The sequence below is a fragment of the Pseudoliparis swirei genome, chromosome 24, assembly GCF_029220125.1.
Source record: "Pseudoliparis swirei isolate HS2019 ecotype Mariana Trench chromosome 24, NWPU_hadal_v1, whole genome shotgun sequence".
Taxonomy (NCBI): domain Eukaryota; kingdom Metazoa; phylum Chordata; class Actinopteri; order Perciformes; family Liparidae; genus Pseudoliparis; species Pseudoliparis swirei.
In genome coordinates this window covers 5,348,842-5,363,302 of record NC_079411.1, presented here as the reverse complement: position 1 = coordinate 5,363,302, position 14,461 = coordinate 5,348,842, and the positions used below count along the sequence as shown (strand labels likewise).

General features: G+C 43.6%; 1 protein-coding gene across 3 annotated transcripts in view; it reads left to right on the top strand.

Moving 5' to 3' along the window:
- The first annotated feature begins 3,621 nt into the window (after positions 1-3,621).
- trim2a (tripartite motif containing 2a) overlaps positions 3,622-14,461 on the top strand; it is a 33,901-nt gene continuing 23,061 nt past the window's right edge. For 2 of the 3 annotated variants that reach the window (XM_056409052.1, XM_056409048.1), the window contains exon 1: positions 3,622-3,707. The gene's annotated coding sequence lies outside the window, so the exon portion shown is untranslated. Of the gene's footprint in view, positions 3,708-13,560; positions 14,371-14,461 lie in introns of those variants that run through there. The other variant, XM_056409050.1, reaches the window with a different exon arrangement.

Sequence of the window (14,461 nt, the reverse complement as noted above, 5' to 3'; positions counted from 1 at the left end):
CACCCCGCTAAAAAATGAGACCGTGACATTTTGTTGCATTTTATTTATGTTTTTAAAGCGTGCAATTTTGAGTTCTTGTGTTTATCTCTTCAGGTTCTGTTGTGTAACATCAGGTGACATTCTCCCGTTGATGACCTTAACTTCCTGTCTCATCAAATCTCTCTGACCTTTTACAAATATCACTATATATAGATTACTACGCCAACCACGACTCATCCTATACTACAGCTTCAGGGATTATCAACACGAGATCAACACCAGACCGCTGAGATTATAGCAGCCGGTTTAAATACAACGGCTTGTTTGTAGAGACCGACGCAGAGGTCCGAGACAAATACTTTCAAAATGTACTCGTCTTCTCCCCTCTGTCTCCAGCGTGAGCGCTCGACCCCGAAGTGACCCCACAGATGGCGAGAGGACACTGGAGGGATGGGGTGAAATACACACAGTTGTATATAACCGTGATTAACTGCTCCCCCCCCCCCCCCGACCCCCCTTGTCTTGAATCACAGTGATGAAGACCTTGTCTGCTTCTTCATTTCAGTAACATCAAGTATTGCAACTATTCAAAATATTTCAAGAATCGCTCCAGTCATTTTTTGTTTTTGTCTGGCTTGAAAAATGCAATGTTTCTACTGTTTTACGTTGTTGTATACACACACACAATATGATAATCAGCAGATAATCTAAATACTCGTTGGCTGCAGCTCTAATATTTTTCATTTACAGTGCAATTATTGTCAGTTTAGGCCACACATTATCATTGCTGCTATTTATATGAAATATTAAAGCACCATAACTGCATCACGCTGAACGCACGTATCGGAGCCGGTATGCGGTTTGAAGACGTGATTTATTTCATATCTGAAATTTTAAAAGGGTCTTATACTCTGCAATTAATCTTAAAAGTTAAAAATCCTCTCTTTTCAGTGCATTCTCTGAGTCAAGGTCCAATTTAATAATAATAAGTAAGTAAGTAAAGTTTAATTTTATTGCACTCATCACAGACAGTGTCATATAGTGCAGTACGGTAGTCAATTAAAACAATGTGTCAATAACAGGGGCCAAAACATGTCAACAGAGCAAAGTACAATACACTGTAAAAAATGGTGCAATAAAATAAATAAACAGAAAAGATAAAAAGTTCTATGTACAGCACAAGGGTTGTGTTAAAATGAATAAAGGTTCCCGTTCTTTGACTGTTTACATGTTGTATCTTTGATGCTCTGATTTCTTCATCTAATTCACTCAAGGGCAAAATACATCATTGGTTTGTTTCCCCATGTGAGGTAAAAGCGTACCAGTATCGTCACGGCTTCATTTCTTTGTGTTTCATTCTTAAAACTACGGCCAACTGTGGATCTGAACCGTTTGAATGGAGTCTCACTTTGAATTTGATAGCAGTTCGTCCCTGTTATTGAAGTTATTTAAAGAAAAAGAAGAAATCTTTGCGGCGAGTCTGTGATTGTGCACTGCATGCTAAGCAGGTGTCCTTTGACTGCGTTACACACTCACTCACACACACACACACACACACACACACAGAGTGAGGCCCTCAGATGCGTCCCCCCACACATCCAAACAATAAACCTTGCCGAATTCTTTCTATCTGCAGACAATCTGTAATGGAAAAGGAATGCAAATAACTTGTTTCTGTCTTTGATTTCTTTTCTTTTCTCTTTCTTTTTTTAATCTGAAAAGAGTCTTTCATGGGCTGCTGCATAATCTAGGGTTGTCATGGCAACATCCTCCCTTGGGGCTTGACTGGAAACCACAGCAGTTACTATACTGGTGTTGGGATGTCCCATCAGGAGGAGAGATCTTCAACAATGTTGTCATTAAATTAAATTTAAAAGGAATATATATACAGTATATATAATGTATTCTTGTTTCTAAAATATATTTGTTTAATTATAATAATTGTATACACCATGCAAATGTTCTCAGTAAAAGACATTTTAGGAAGTATTATTTTTCACTGTCTGGTACACCAACAATAATAATAAACGTTACTTGTAGTGCACCGTTCATTAAATAAATGGGGCACAAAGTCATTTACAATAAGGGAAAATATACTTAGAACTAGACTTGTAATAAACATAAACATAAGATGGAAAATAAACATGTCAGCACCGTGAACATGTCTCTTTTACTTCTAAAATCTGTGCTATAGACAACAACTATGTTCATCTTGAGATCATACCATTCATCCAGTGGGTTTATTATCCTGGAGGTTAAATGAGGTCAGAGGTCAGAGGTCAGAGGTGCAAAAAGCCCAAACATCGGTGGTAACCAGAAATAGATGCTAAATACATAAAAGCACAATAATTCAAAACCTCAGAAAAAGAGGAGAAATCCAAAAATGCTCGTATATTCAAACCACACGCAATCACATACAAATCAACTTCATTGTAATATTAGTGATTATTATTACAAGATATCATGGAAGAAAAAAGAAAAGATACAATTATTCCCAGATTGTCGATCTTGTAAATCAGAAGAATTCACCACAAATCAACAAACTGCACCAAAACTGCAGTAATGAAGATACAGTACAATCACTTCAGTGAAGCTAGAATATTTGCTTAAAATATTGCATGTATTTACAAAAACAAATCACATGTATAACTTATGTCCTCATCAGTTAGTCATGTTTAAACCATCTATTGAGTGGTCACTCCTTGTAATAATGGCTTAAAACAAGTATCTATTCAAACAAATAAACATTCTTAAATACCACTTTACAAATAGTCATGTGTTTAGGTTGTACGATACTAAAACTAGGAACCATAATTTAGTATTTTTCTTCCTCTTCTGATACGTCATGCATGATGTGACACAAACTGCATAACCACTCAAGGGGAAAAACATAAATAATTTACGACGGCTATTTTTACACGTATATACAGGACTGTCTCAGAAAATTAGAATATTGTGATAAAGTTCTTTATTTTCTGTAATGCAATTAAAAAAACAAAAATGTCATGCATTCTGGATTCATTACAAATCAACTGAAATATTGCAAGCCTTTTATTCTTTTAATATTGCTGATTATGGCTTACAGCTTAAGAAAACTCTAAAATCCTATCTCATAAAATTTTAATATTTCCTCAGACCAAGTAAAAAAAAAGATTTATAACAGCTGAGTGTTTGTCAAGGCTCAGGAAACCCTTGCAGGTGTTTCGAGTTAATTAGACAATTCAAGTGATTTGTTTAATACCCTACTAGTATACTTTTTCATGATATTCTAATATTTAGAGATAGGATATTTGAGTTTTCTTAAGCTGTAAGCCATAATCAGCAATATTAAAAGAATAAAAGGCTTGCAATATTTCAGTTGATTTGTAATGAATCCAGAATGCATGACATTTTTGTTTTTTGAATTGCATTACAGAAAATAAAGAACTTCATCACAATATTCTAATTTTCTGAGACAGTCCTGTATATAATATGAACGAGTTGTTATTTTGTGTGACTGGATGAGCCCTAACTGCATCCGGTGCCTTTCCCCTTTTATTGTCGGCGGGTCGCATCCCTTTAATAAGTGAAGTGGAAGCGAGAGCCAGCGGCTGCAGTCTGTGCGCGCAGAGCAGCGGGCAGCGCGGCGGAGGAAGACGCGACCGCAGCGGGGATCACCTTAGTCATCGGATACATCCGCGTGCGTCATCGTAGTTTTTCAACACACGGCAGATAAAATAACACTTGGGGTGAGTGAATCGCGATTGAATGAACGTCCACGTTGATTCTATGTGAGTCTTTTGGATAAAAGCACGAGCCAGAAGGAGCTTTTATTTAAAAAATAAAAAAGACATTTAAAAAAATGTTTTTTATGCAGAATTCCATTTCAGTATTAACATTAAATATGTATCCGAGAGTACAACGTGCTATACTTTCTGTGTTGTGCTAATTGTTGAGTTTAATGATCCAATTCACAGCAACAGCGTGTCTGCAGCTTGATGAAAAGCAGGCGTGTGTGTGTGTGCTTTTTAAATCAGAATAACCTGAATGGACCTCTGTACTGATGCGCCTCCTGACTTATGCGTCCAACTGGATCTTGTGGGCATCACGTGGCTTGGTGGTTTTATGTTTCATATGCAAACACTCTGCATTAATACACATTTCAATTCAGTGTCAGAAAAGGAGACGTTTGGCTCTGAAGTTGTTGGAAGTCGAGCAATTGTTTTGTTTTCATGCATTTTAAGAAGTGTTTGGTTTCCAGTGATCATTGAACGTGCAGTTGAACACAGAAGTTAAATAATATGACTAATTGGTGCATTTCAGTTGTCATAAATACTCAAATAGAGGCATCGTAAATATTTTTTGATGTGATTTGTTTGGCACCCAGAGATCAAAATGTCTGCTAAGAGTCTGATTCTAAAATAAGTGATCTGGTGGAAATATATTTAAAATCCAAGATGGACAGACTTCACAGGTGAGAAAAGCGCGTCACTTGATGCTCGTCAATAAACATGCAAAGTCTGTATCGACTGTATTGCCTTCATGATCAATATCCATTGACAGGGTTTCTGTTGCACACAGAAACATGCAGACGATGTTCTCGAGGATGTTGACTTGTTCTGCTCTATTGTTACGGTCAGCATTGTTAAGAGTCTTTTCCACTTATAAAAAGCCGTTGACGGGGATTAGCGGACATGTTGGTTGACATACACTCAGGTATTCTGTTTCTGGCCGAGCGCTAGATGAACAAATCGAGTCCGCCTGTCCAGAGCAGATTGAAAATGTTATTTAGAGAACTTTTCGAGGCTTTTCTATCTGGAGGGAACCAGGCGACTTGTTTCACCTCCATTAGCTTAGCTTAGCATAAAGACTGGGAGCTGACTAGAACACTCTTCCTACTGGCGCCTCTGTAGCTCACCGCTTGCATTATTATCGTTTTAATGTCAAATTGATAAATGAAAGTTTTGCCTTCTCGTCTAATTTTTCGCAAGAAAGCCAATAGAAACATTTCCCAAAATGCCGAAATGTTAACTGTCCGCTTGAAGACTTTTTATCAAGTGAAAACTACTAAAAGATGATTTCTAGATGGGATAATGGTTCGATAACCGCGATTTAATTGATGGGAATGTCGGATTCCTCTGTTTTTCTACCGGAGTTGTTTTTTTGTTTTCATATATATATATATATATATATATTGTCGTAATTGGTACATTTGTGGTGCTTGAGTGTGCAGTGAGTATTTATGGTAACAGGAAGTGGAGGCGCTTCAGTGAAGGCTGCAGAGCTCTCCCTCCACTGCAGTATACGCTGTGCTGCAGCTCAGGGAGTCTTCAGTGGGAAGCCGCCCACTCGGTGCTCTGAAGTGACGCACCGTGCACATTTAAACCTCACCGTTGTTCACGATGCTCGTCTAATTTGTCACAAAGCGTTACTCGTCCTGCATGAAGGCTGCTCGGGGTCTTTAATTAAACATGTGCGGTCTTATGTAACAGCTTTTTAGTTGGTACTCCAGTCCAATAATCCTCACCGACTGTCTGGTCAGAGATGTGTTTGACATACTGCCTAAAATATAAGCTTCACATGCTCGACATTTCAAGCTTGACGAAGGTCAGGTGTGTCACGGCATCGGAAGCGGTCGCCGAATGCATCCTCTGATCTTCTTTATGTCTTTGATTTCTCACTTACATTATTTTGCAACGTTTTTGTATGGTTTGGACATTTAACCATCTCAATAAATCTTCTGTAGAAGATCAAGATCTATAAAGCTGTGAGAAAAAACAACAAATGGCAGGTGTCATATCAGCACTGGGATTGCGATGGGTCTCGTTCGGGTTTCTCCACCAGGGCTGAATAACTGATAACTGAGTGACCGCCGTAAAAGAACATCTAGACCGACCACCTTGAAAAAGGCAAATAAATGTAACTATTCGTCTGAAGTTATGTTTCCTCGATATCTACTTGTTAAGTTGACTTTCATTTAGTTGTGTTTACGTATCTTTGTGAAGTAAATCCATCTTAAAAATGGCACGTTGGTAACGAAGCGTTTCTTTCCCGGTGTATGAAGATGTGTGAGCGTCGTCTCGGCGTGTATTCGTGTCACCGTCTCCTGGAATAGCCTCCTTTTTGTTTTGCCTGTATCGTAAGGTGAGAGCTGACTGCTGTTTTATTGATGTTTTCATTCAGCTTGTCCAGTGACGGGAGGCCGTGCGGGCTTATTGCCCCGTGACCCTTTTAACCTCTCCATGGGCCGGGTGCTGTGAGATCTACGCCGGCCTACGGTAGATCTGGTTAAAGATAATTGATTATCGGTGGTCATCAGCGGGCTTCGCGAATCGTGACTGAATAGTAGCTCAGAGTAATTTGCCTGTGAGGGATTTGAAGAAGCCACAGTGTGTTTGTGTGGAGGAACTTCAGGGCTCGGCACTCATTCACTCAGACGGCTTTTTAATCGGTGGACGCTTCCCCGACTGCAGCGAAGCTCACGAGTCTGATGAACACACCCGAGTGGCTCGGAGCATGTGGTGATAACCTGGACAGCCAAGAGATCACTGGCATGAGAAGGACAACGTTAGGGGTCATTTTTTATTTACTTTTCAGCATATAATGCGAAGACATTAAAGCTGCAACTATAACTGTAGTGACGAACTATAACTGTGATTTCTGTCCTCGGCCACTCGGCTTGGCGCGGGAGAAGATCCTGTTCCTTACGCACTTTTAAGAGGAGATTCCTGGCTGTTTGTGTCTTTGGGTGAAGATCCCATTTAATTACAGTTCATGACTGACAATAAAACTGTATATACACTACCGTTCAAAAGTTTGGGGTCACTTAGAAATGTCTTTATTTTTCAAAGAAAAGCACTGTTTTTTCAATAAAGATAACATTAATCAAAAATACACACTATACATTGTTAATGTGGTAAATGACTATTCTAGGTGGAAACATCTGGTTTCTAATGAAATATCTCCAGAGGTGTATAGAGGCCCATTTCCATCAACTATCACTCCAGTGTTCTATTGGTACATTGTGTTTGATAATCGCCTTAGAAGACTAATATCTGATTAGAAAACCCTTGTGCAATTATGTTAGCACAGCTGAAAACAGTTATGCTGGTGATATAAGCTATACGACTGGCCTTCCTTTGAGCTTGAAGTTTGAAGAACAAAATTAATACTTCAAATATTAATCATTATTTCTAACCTTGTCAATGTCTTGACTATATTTTATATTCAATTTTCAATTCATTTGATGAATAAAAGTGAGTTTTCATGGAAGACACAACATTGTCTGGATGACCCCAAACTTTTGAACGGTAGTGTATAACACACAGACATAACTAATGGCTCCTAGATTAGATATGATCAATTCAGTAAGTCGTCACCTGCTTCAAACTAATTGGGGGGGGGGGGCCATCAGTTATAAAACAATACAAAAATGTACTTCTAACTTATGTCTGTCTCCCGGAGACCTTCATCCCACCGTAGTATTCTCCTGGTGGACGATTATTTGACAAATGATGTCCGGTGACTGAGAAAACAGGATGTTCCTCTAAAAATAATTAAGGCACATAACTCCCCAAACAACATGAAATGTTGGCGCATTAGTTTCTCCATTGATTCGATAAAACAAGATGCATAGTCGTTGGTTTTCTGAGAACGCTGTAAACAACCTGGCTAGCTCTTCCCCTCTGTTTGCAGTCATTATGCTAAGCTAAGCTAACTTATCCTGGCATCAGCTCTCGACAGGTGACGTGGTATTGATCTTCTTATCTTGTTCTTGGGAAGAAATGTGTGCATTTCCCAAAAATCTTTTGAATTCATCAATTAATCTAAGAAATGTCAAATTGTGGAAAATCGGCTATTACAAGTTCCAACACCCCCAAATATTCATATTGAAAAGTAGCACATTCTCACATTCAAGAAGCTCGATTTTTATCGTGCCACGCGTCCTGAGAGGGGTTGATCAAGTGATTTAGCGATTATCGAGATTGGTGTAAATTAATTTTCTCGCCGATGGACTAATTTATTTATTTCAGAACAAGTGAACACACTGATTATTCTGTAACATCCAGCTTTATTATGACGGGAACTGAGGCTATGACCGTGCCAAATTAAATGAAGACTTCCTCCAGAGGATATCGGCGTCGCACAAAAGGAACACGGCCCACCCAAATAATTACCGTAAGCACCGAGCCCTTCTTAACCGGAGCCCAGTGTGTAGACGACTAGTCGACAGGTAAATCAAGCGCACCGTTTTGTGGTTTTCTTAGCGTTGTTATGACGACTGTTTCACTCGTTCCCTTGAGCAGAGAACACAAACACCAGTTGCTCGACCTTGATGCAAAAGAAGTGAAATGCAAACAGTCATCCTGAAGGACAAACGGAGGTCAGCCGGGACACAAACACACTTGTGCCGGCTGCCGTGAACCAGCTGTTGTTGTTTGTTCGTAAATATAACCATTTGGCTGAAAAAATATCAGAATCTGAGTTTGTTTAAGCATCAGACGCTTCGAGTTACTCCAACTATCTCCTGCTGTTTTGTTAATTTAGCCCAAAACATCACAAGCCATGTCGCATTTAGGCACTGGGAAAGCTGTTCTCCTTATTTTTATTTGGTTAGTAGTTTGTGCTTTTCATGTTTATTTCTGGTTTCTTTTTTTTTATCACTTCTTCATGCTTTAAGCCTCGAGCATGAAAAGCTCTTTAGCTCGCCTCCCACGTTGGGAACCACTGCTCTAAGGGAGTGTGTGTGTGTGTGTGTGTGTGTGTGTGTGTGTGTGTGTGTGTGTGTGTGTGTGTGTGTGTGTGTGTGTGTGTGTGTGTGTGTGTGTGTGTGTGTGTGTGTGTGTGTGTGTGTGTGTGTGTGTGTGTGTGTGTGTGTGTGTGTGTGTGTGTGTGTGTGTGTGTGATTCAGCTGGTTTGCCTGTGTCCACATAGAGCCATGTCCTCTGCTGTAAGTAATGCAGTTAAGTGAGAGTGGATGCAGAGAGAGAAATCAGATGCATTTATATAATTACTTCAAACATGGTTTGTGGCCTGCCAATAAGATTAAAGCTCTCAGCAAACAAGGAAACCCTCGAGGGGCACACGTCTGTTTTGTAATGTGTGTGTGTGTGTACAACCATAAAAGACAGAATGAGAGCTTTTGTTATTGTCTCTCGGCCAAGATGGAAATATGAACAATGTGGTAACAATGAGAGGAGCGCTGCTCTCCTGGCAGCAGGGGTCCGAACAGGATGCTCATTTTAGGATGTTGTAACATTCAGTAATGAGGTACTGATATCAACGCTATTGTAAATACTGCAAAAAGGCCCAAACTTCTATAGTGATTTGGTTCTTGAGTTGGGGAAAGTTGTTTTTGTAGCTTTTGATCATTTCACAATATTCCCCCAACAAAAAGTTCACTCAGTTTTTGTGGGATTGTTCCGAGCACTTAAGTCCTTTAAAATATATATATTTTTTAAGTTCTCTGATAAAATCCCCACACAGATCAGATTAAAATCACTTGGACCTGTTCTGGTGAAATTTCTTGCTCAACTTTTTCCGAGAACCCACATTAACTTTAACACTCACCAGTTTATGTGATGAAGACAAAGATCTGGCACGACTGCAAATCAACATTGTAGAAAAGTGTTATAAGATTATAAGATGACTGAGTCTGCGGTCATTAAGTTGTACTGAGCTCAAAGCACAGCTGGACCTCACTTCACCAAGCTAACATGTTGATGATAACAAGCGATGTTTAGTGTTAGCATCCCGACGTTTGCTTATTGGCAACTAAAGACGACGTACAACTGAGTCGGGAGTTTTGCAAGTATTTTACCGTAAACCAAATTGTGGCGCCGAAAAACCCACCAGATCAGCAGCGACCGGTCTACAGAATCCTGTGACGAATTTCTTCCCGCCTTAAATGCAAGAACACGCCTCCAAGCTGCAGAAAAATGTGCGTTGGTGCGCGATGTTTTTTGTTGTTTTCGTCTTAAATACTGTTTTCTGCTGTGATTCCCGGAGCTCTTTCACCAGAGAAGAGCTCATGAACATCAGGGGAACAACTCCAGCGGATTTATTTCCAACGTTTTTAACTTCTGTGGAGTTACTGGACATTTTTGTAAAAGGTGTGCTCACCTTCGCCCACGTGGTGAGACGCCGCCGGAGAGGGAAACGCTCAGGGGCGCTTGTACGGCTACGGAAACGGGGATCTCGTACAGCGCTGCCGGGCATATTTCTCCAACGTCCGCTCACTGTGCATCAAACTGGACGAACTCCAGCTGCTGGTGGCTAGAGACAGAGACTTCTCCTCATCCTCTGTTCTGTGCTTTACCGAATCATGGCTAAGTGGATCGATACCAGATTCTGCGCACCAGCTCGCTGGCTTCCAGCTGTTCCGAGCGGACTGGTCACGGAGCTCTCCGGAAAAGCAAAGGGTGGAGGAATCTGCTTTTACCTCAACAACGGCTGGTGCAACGACGTAACGGTGATTCTACAGCACTGTTCGCCGGACCTGGAATCTTTTATCATTCACTGCAAACCCTTCTACTCCCCACGTGAGTTCGCTTCATTCATCCTGGCCGGAGTTTACATGCCGCCGCAGGGAAACGTGCACGAGGCACAACAGACCCTCGCTGAACAGATACGGTGTGTGGAGCGGACCTTCCCGGACTCTTTAGTTATTGTACTCGGGGATTTTAACAAAGGAAACCTCAGCCACGAACTCCCTAAATATAGACAGTTAATTAAATGCCCTACCAGAGAGAAGAGCATTCTGGACCACTGCTACACAACAATCAGCAGGGCCTATCACGCCGTCCCTCGAGCTGCACTGGGAAACTCTGACCACGTCATGGTTCATCTGATTCCTCATACAGGCAGAGACTAAAGCTCTGCAAACCTGTGGTGAGGAAGTTCAAGAAGTGGACCAGTGAGGCTCTGGAGGATCTACGGGCGTGCTTTGACTGTACTGACTGGGATGTCTTCAGGACTGCTACCAACAGCCTGGATGAGTACACAGAGGCTGTAACTTCCTACATCAGCTTCTGTGAGGACAGCTGTATTCCATCCAGCTCCAGGGTGAGTTATAACAACGACAAACCCTGGTTCACAGCGGAGCTCAGGAAGCTAAGACTGCAGAAGGACCAGGCATTCAGGAGTGGGGACAAGGACCTGTACACAGAGTCAAAATACAGGTTTAGCAAGGCGGTGAGAGATGCTAAACGTCTGTACTCTGAGAAACTGCAACAGCAGCTCTCAGCAAACGACTCTGCTTCTGTCTGGAGAGGGCTCAGGCAGATCACCAACTACAAGCCCAAATCACCCCACTCCATGAACAATGTGCTTCTGGCAGACGAGCTCAATGAGTTCTACTGCCGCTTTGAAAGACAATGGAGCAGTCCTGAGACAATCCCCACAGCCCCATCAACAAGCCACAGACCATCAGCCCACCCTCCCCAGCCCATCAGGGGCTCACACCTCTGGAGCACCCTCCATCAACTCAGCGACGCCTCGTCATCCTGGAGAGAGCGTCAACAGGCTGTTCAAAAGCAGAACCCCGCAGCAGCGGGCCCGGACTCCGTCTCCCCCTCCACCCTGAAGCACTGTGCTGACCAGCTGTCTCCGGTGTTCACCGACATCTTCAACACCTCCCTGGAGACATGCCACGTTCCAGCCTGCTTCAAGGCCTCCACCATCATCCCGTCCCCAAAACCCAAGATCACAGGACTCAATGACTACAGGCCCGTCGCCTGACCTCTGTGGTCATGAAGTCCTTTGAACGCTTGGTCCTGTCACACCTCAAGACCATCACCGACCCACTCCTGGACCCCCTGCAGTTCGCCTACAGAGCCAACAGGTCTGCAGACGACACAGTCAACATGGCCCTTCACTACATCCTCCAGCATCTGGACTCCCGAGGAACCTACGCCAGGATCCTGTTTGTGGACTTCAGCTCTGCTTTCAATACAATCATCCCGTCCCTGCTGCAGGACAAGCTCTCCCAGCTGCACGTGCCCGACTCCACCTGCAGGTGGATCACAGACTTCCTGACCGACAGGAAGCAGCACGTGAGGCTGGGGAAACACGTCTCAGGCTCCCGAACCACCAGCACAGGTTCCCCCCAAGGCTGTGTTCTCTCCCCTCTGCTGTTCTCCCTGTACACCAACAGCTGCACCTCCAGTCACCAGTCCGTCAAGCTCCTAAAGTTCGCGGATGACACCACCCTCATTGGGCTCATCTCTGGTGGGGACGAGACCGCCTACAGGTGGGAGACTGACCACCTGGTGACCTGGTGCAGCCAGAACAACCTGGAGCTCAACGCTCTAAAGACAGTGGAGATGGTTGTGGATTTCAGGAGGAATGCAGCCCCACCCCCCCTCTCATCCTGTGTGACTCCCCGTCGACGCTGTGGAGTCCTACCGCTTCCTGGGCTCCATCATCTCCCAGGACCTCAAGTGGGAGCTGAACATCGGCTCCATCACCAAGAAGGCCCAGCAGAGGATGTTCTTCCTGAGGCAGCTGAGGAAATTCAACCTGCCAGGGAGAATGATGGTACAGTTCTACACGGCCATCGTTGAGTCCATCATCTGCTCCTCCATCACCGTCTGGCACCCTGCAGCCACGGCCAAAGACAAGCGCAGGCTGCAGAGCATCATCCGCTCGGCCGAGAGGGTTATCGGCTGCAATCTGCCTTCCCTCCAGGTCCTGTTCACTTCCAGGTCACTGGAGCGGGCCAGAAAGATTGTCGCTGACCCCTCCCACCCTGGACACTCCCTGTTCGAGTCCCTCCCCTCGGGGAGGAGGCTGCGGTCCATCAGGACAAAGACCACCCGCCACACCAAAAGTTTTTTCCCGTCGGCAGTCGGGCTCATCAATGGAACCCGGACTGACTGACTGTCACCCCCAGGACTACCACCTCTTCTTCCACCTTCCTCCCTCTTCCTCCCACTCCTCCTCCCTCCTCCTTCTTCTTCCCTCCTCCACACACGTCACTTTAACATGCACTTTAACTTGAGGCCTCCTCCACACACATGCCACTTTCTTTGCATGCACTTCAACTTAAACACACGCCACGCGTAACATACACTTTTAACTAAAACACACCACTTGAAGCACACACCCAAACACTTTCACATTACTTGTTGTCTTTCTGTCGTGTTGATTGTTGTTTGTTTGTCATGTCCAAATGTTGCACCTTCCACCAAAAAAATTTCCTCGTTTGTGTAAACATTCCTGGCAATAAAACTGTTTCTGATTCTGATTCTGATTCTGATTCTGATAATTGCAGCTTGCCTATACAGTGTTTTTCGGCGTGTCGACCTGAGTTTCGAGCTAAATGAAGAGTTAAATGATTAACAAAGTCATCAGCTGTCATCCTCTGGGGACGCTGAATGTCGGTACAGAATTGCAGGGCGATCCATCCGATAGTTGTGGAGATTCTTAAAACTCTGGACCGATGTTTTTAAATTGATCGCGGTGATTTGTGGGCGGTGTAGTTTAAGAGTTTTTGCTTCTGCTGCGTCATCGCCGTCTTGTTTACCAGCTTTGCTTCAGTGCTGCGAGTTCTCGGGGGGCGAAGAGCACAGGCTGTAACGAGCTCGCTCGGCTGGCGGAGGACTGCGGTGTGACTCTTTGAACTCTCGTGTTGCGTGTGACTCATTATCCAGAGGCTTGTTGTGGTTATTGGGGCTTTCACTGTGGACCCTCTTGTTCAGGTTTCTGTCGCTTTGGCCGACTCTCGAGGCGACTCTCATGAACGGGTCTGTTTTGCATTACTTTATGGAAATGGTCAACTCTTCAGGGACATTGTGTGTTTTAGCTCTGGCAATTTGGACCTCTGCCTTTAAAAAAATAAAATAATGAAATGATGTCATTGCAGCTCATAGAAAAGCTCATGGGGCCTTTCTTGGAAATGGAGATACAATCGTGTTATGACATCAGAGCTCTGAACTCTTCAATTTAATCCATCCTTATTTTAAACATTTAAACGGCATTAAGCATCTAGAAAGACCGATGCCTGTTTTATAAGAGTCGATGGAATAATGTGGCCCCTGTTTGAAAGTTTCTCCGTCACTCCTTATCTGCTTCTGCTCGTTGTGCCTCTGGGACTCTCGCCCTCGCTGGCCCCGCCTCCCCTAGCCTCACTCAACCCTCTGATTGGTCCGTGCTTCCCCTCTACATCCCCCGTGGGGCCTCCCCCTTTCTTTCTCTCCGTCCACCCTGTGGCTCCCCGTCAGTCTGTTTTGGATTATTGCGACAGCTCAGGCCTCTCGCATGCGCTGCCCTCACCGCCCACTGCACACACGACTCCAGTTCATCAGAGATGGGAAGGCGTAGGTGACGGAGAGCGGCGGTTGTTTTCATTCCAGAGAGGAGGAGGAGGAGAGGAGGAGGAGAGGAAGAGAGGGGAGCAGCCATGGAGCTGAGGTAAGTCAGGTGTTTTGGGATTTAAAGATGGAGAGGAGGCTTGGAAAGAGTGAGTGACGGATGGAATGAGAAGAGGAAATGTTTATAGTTT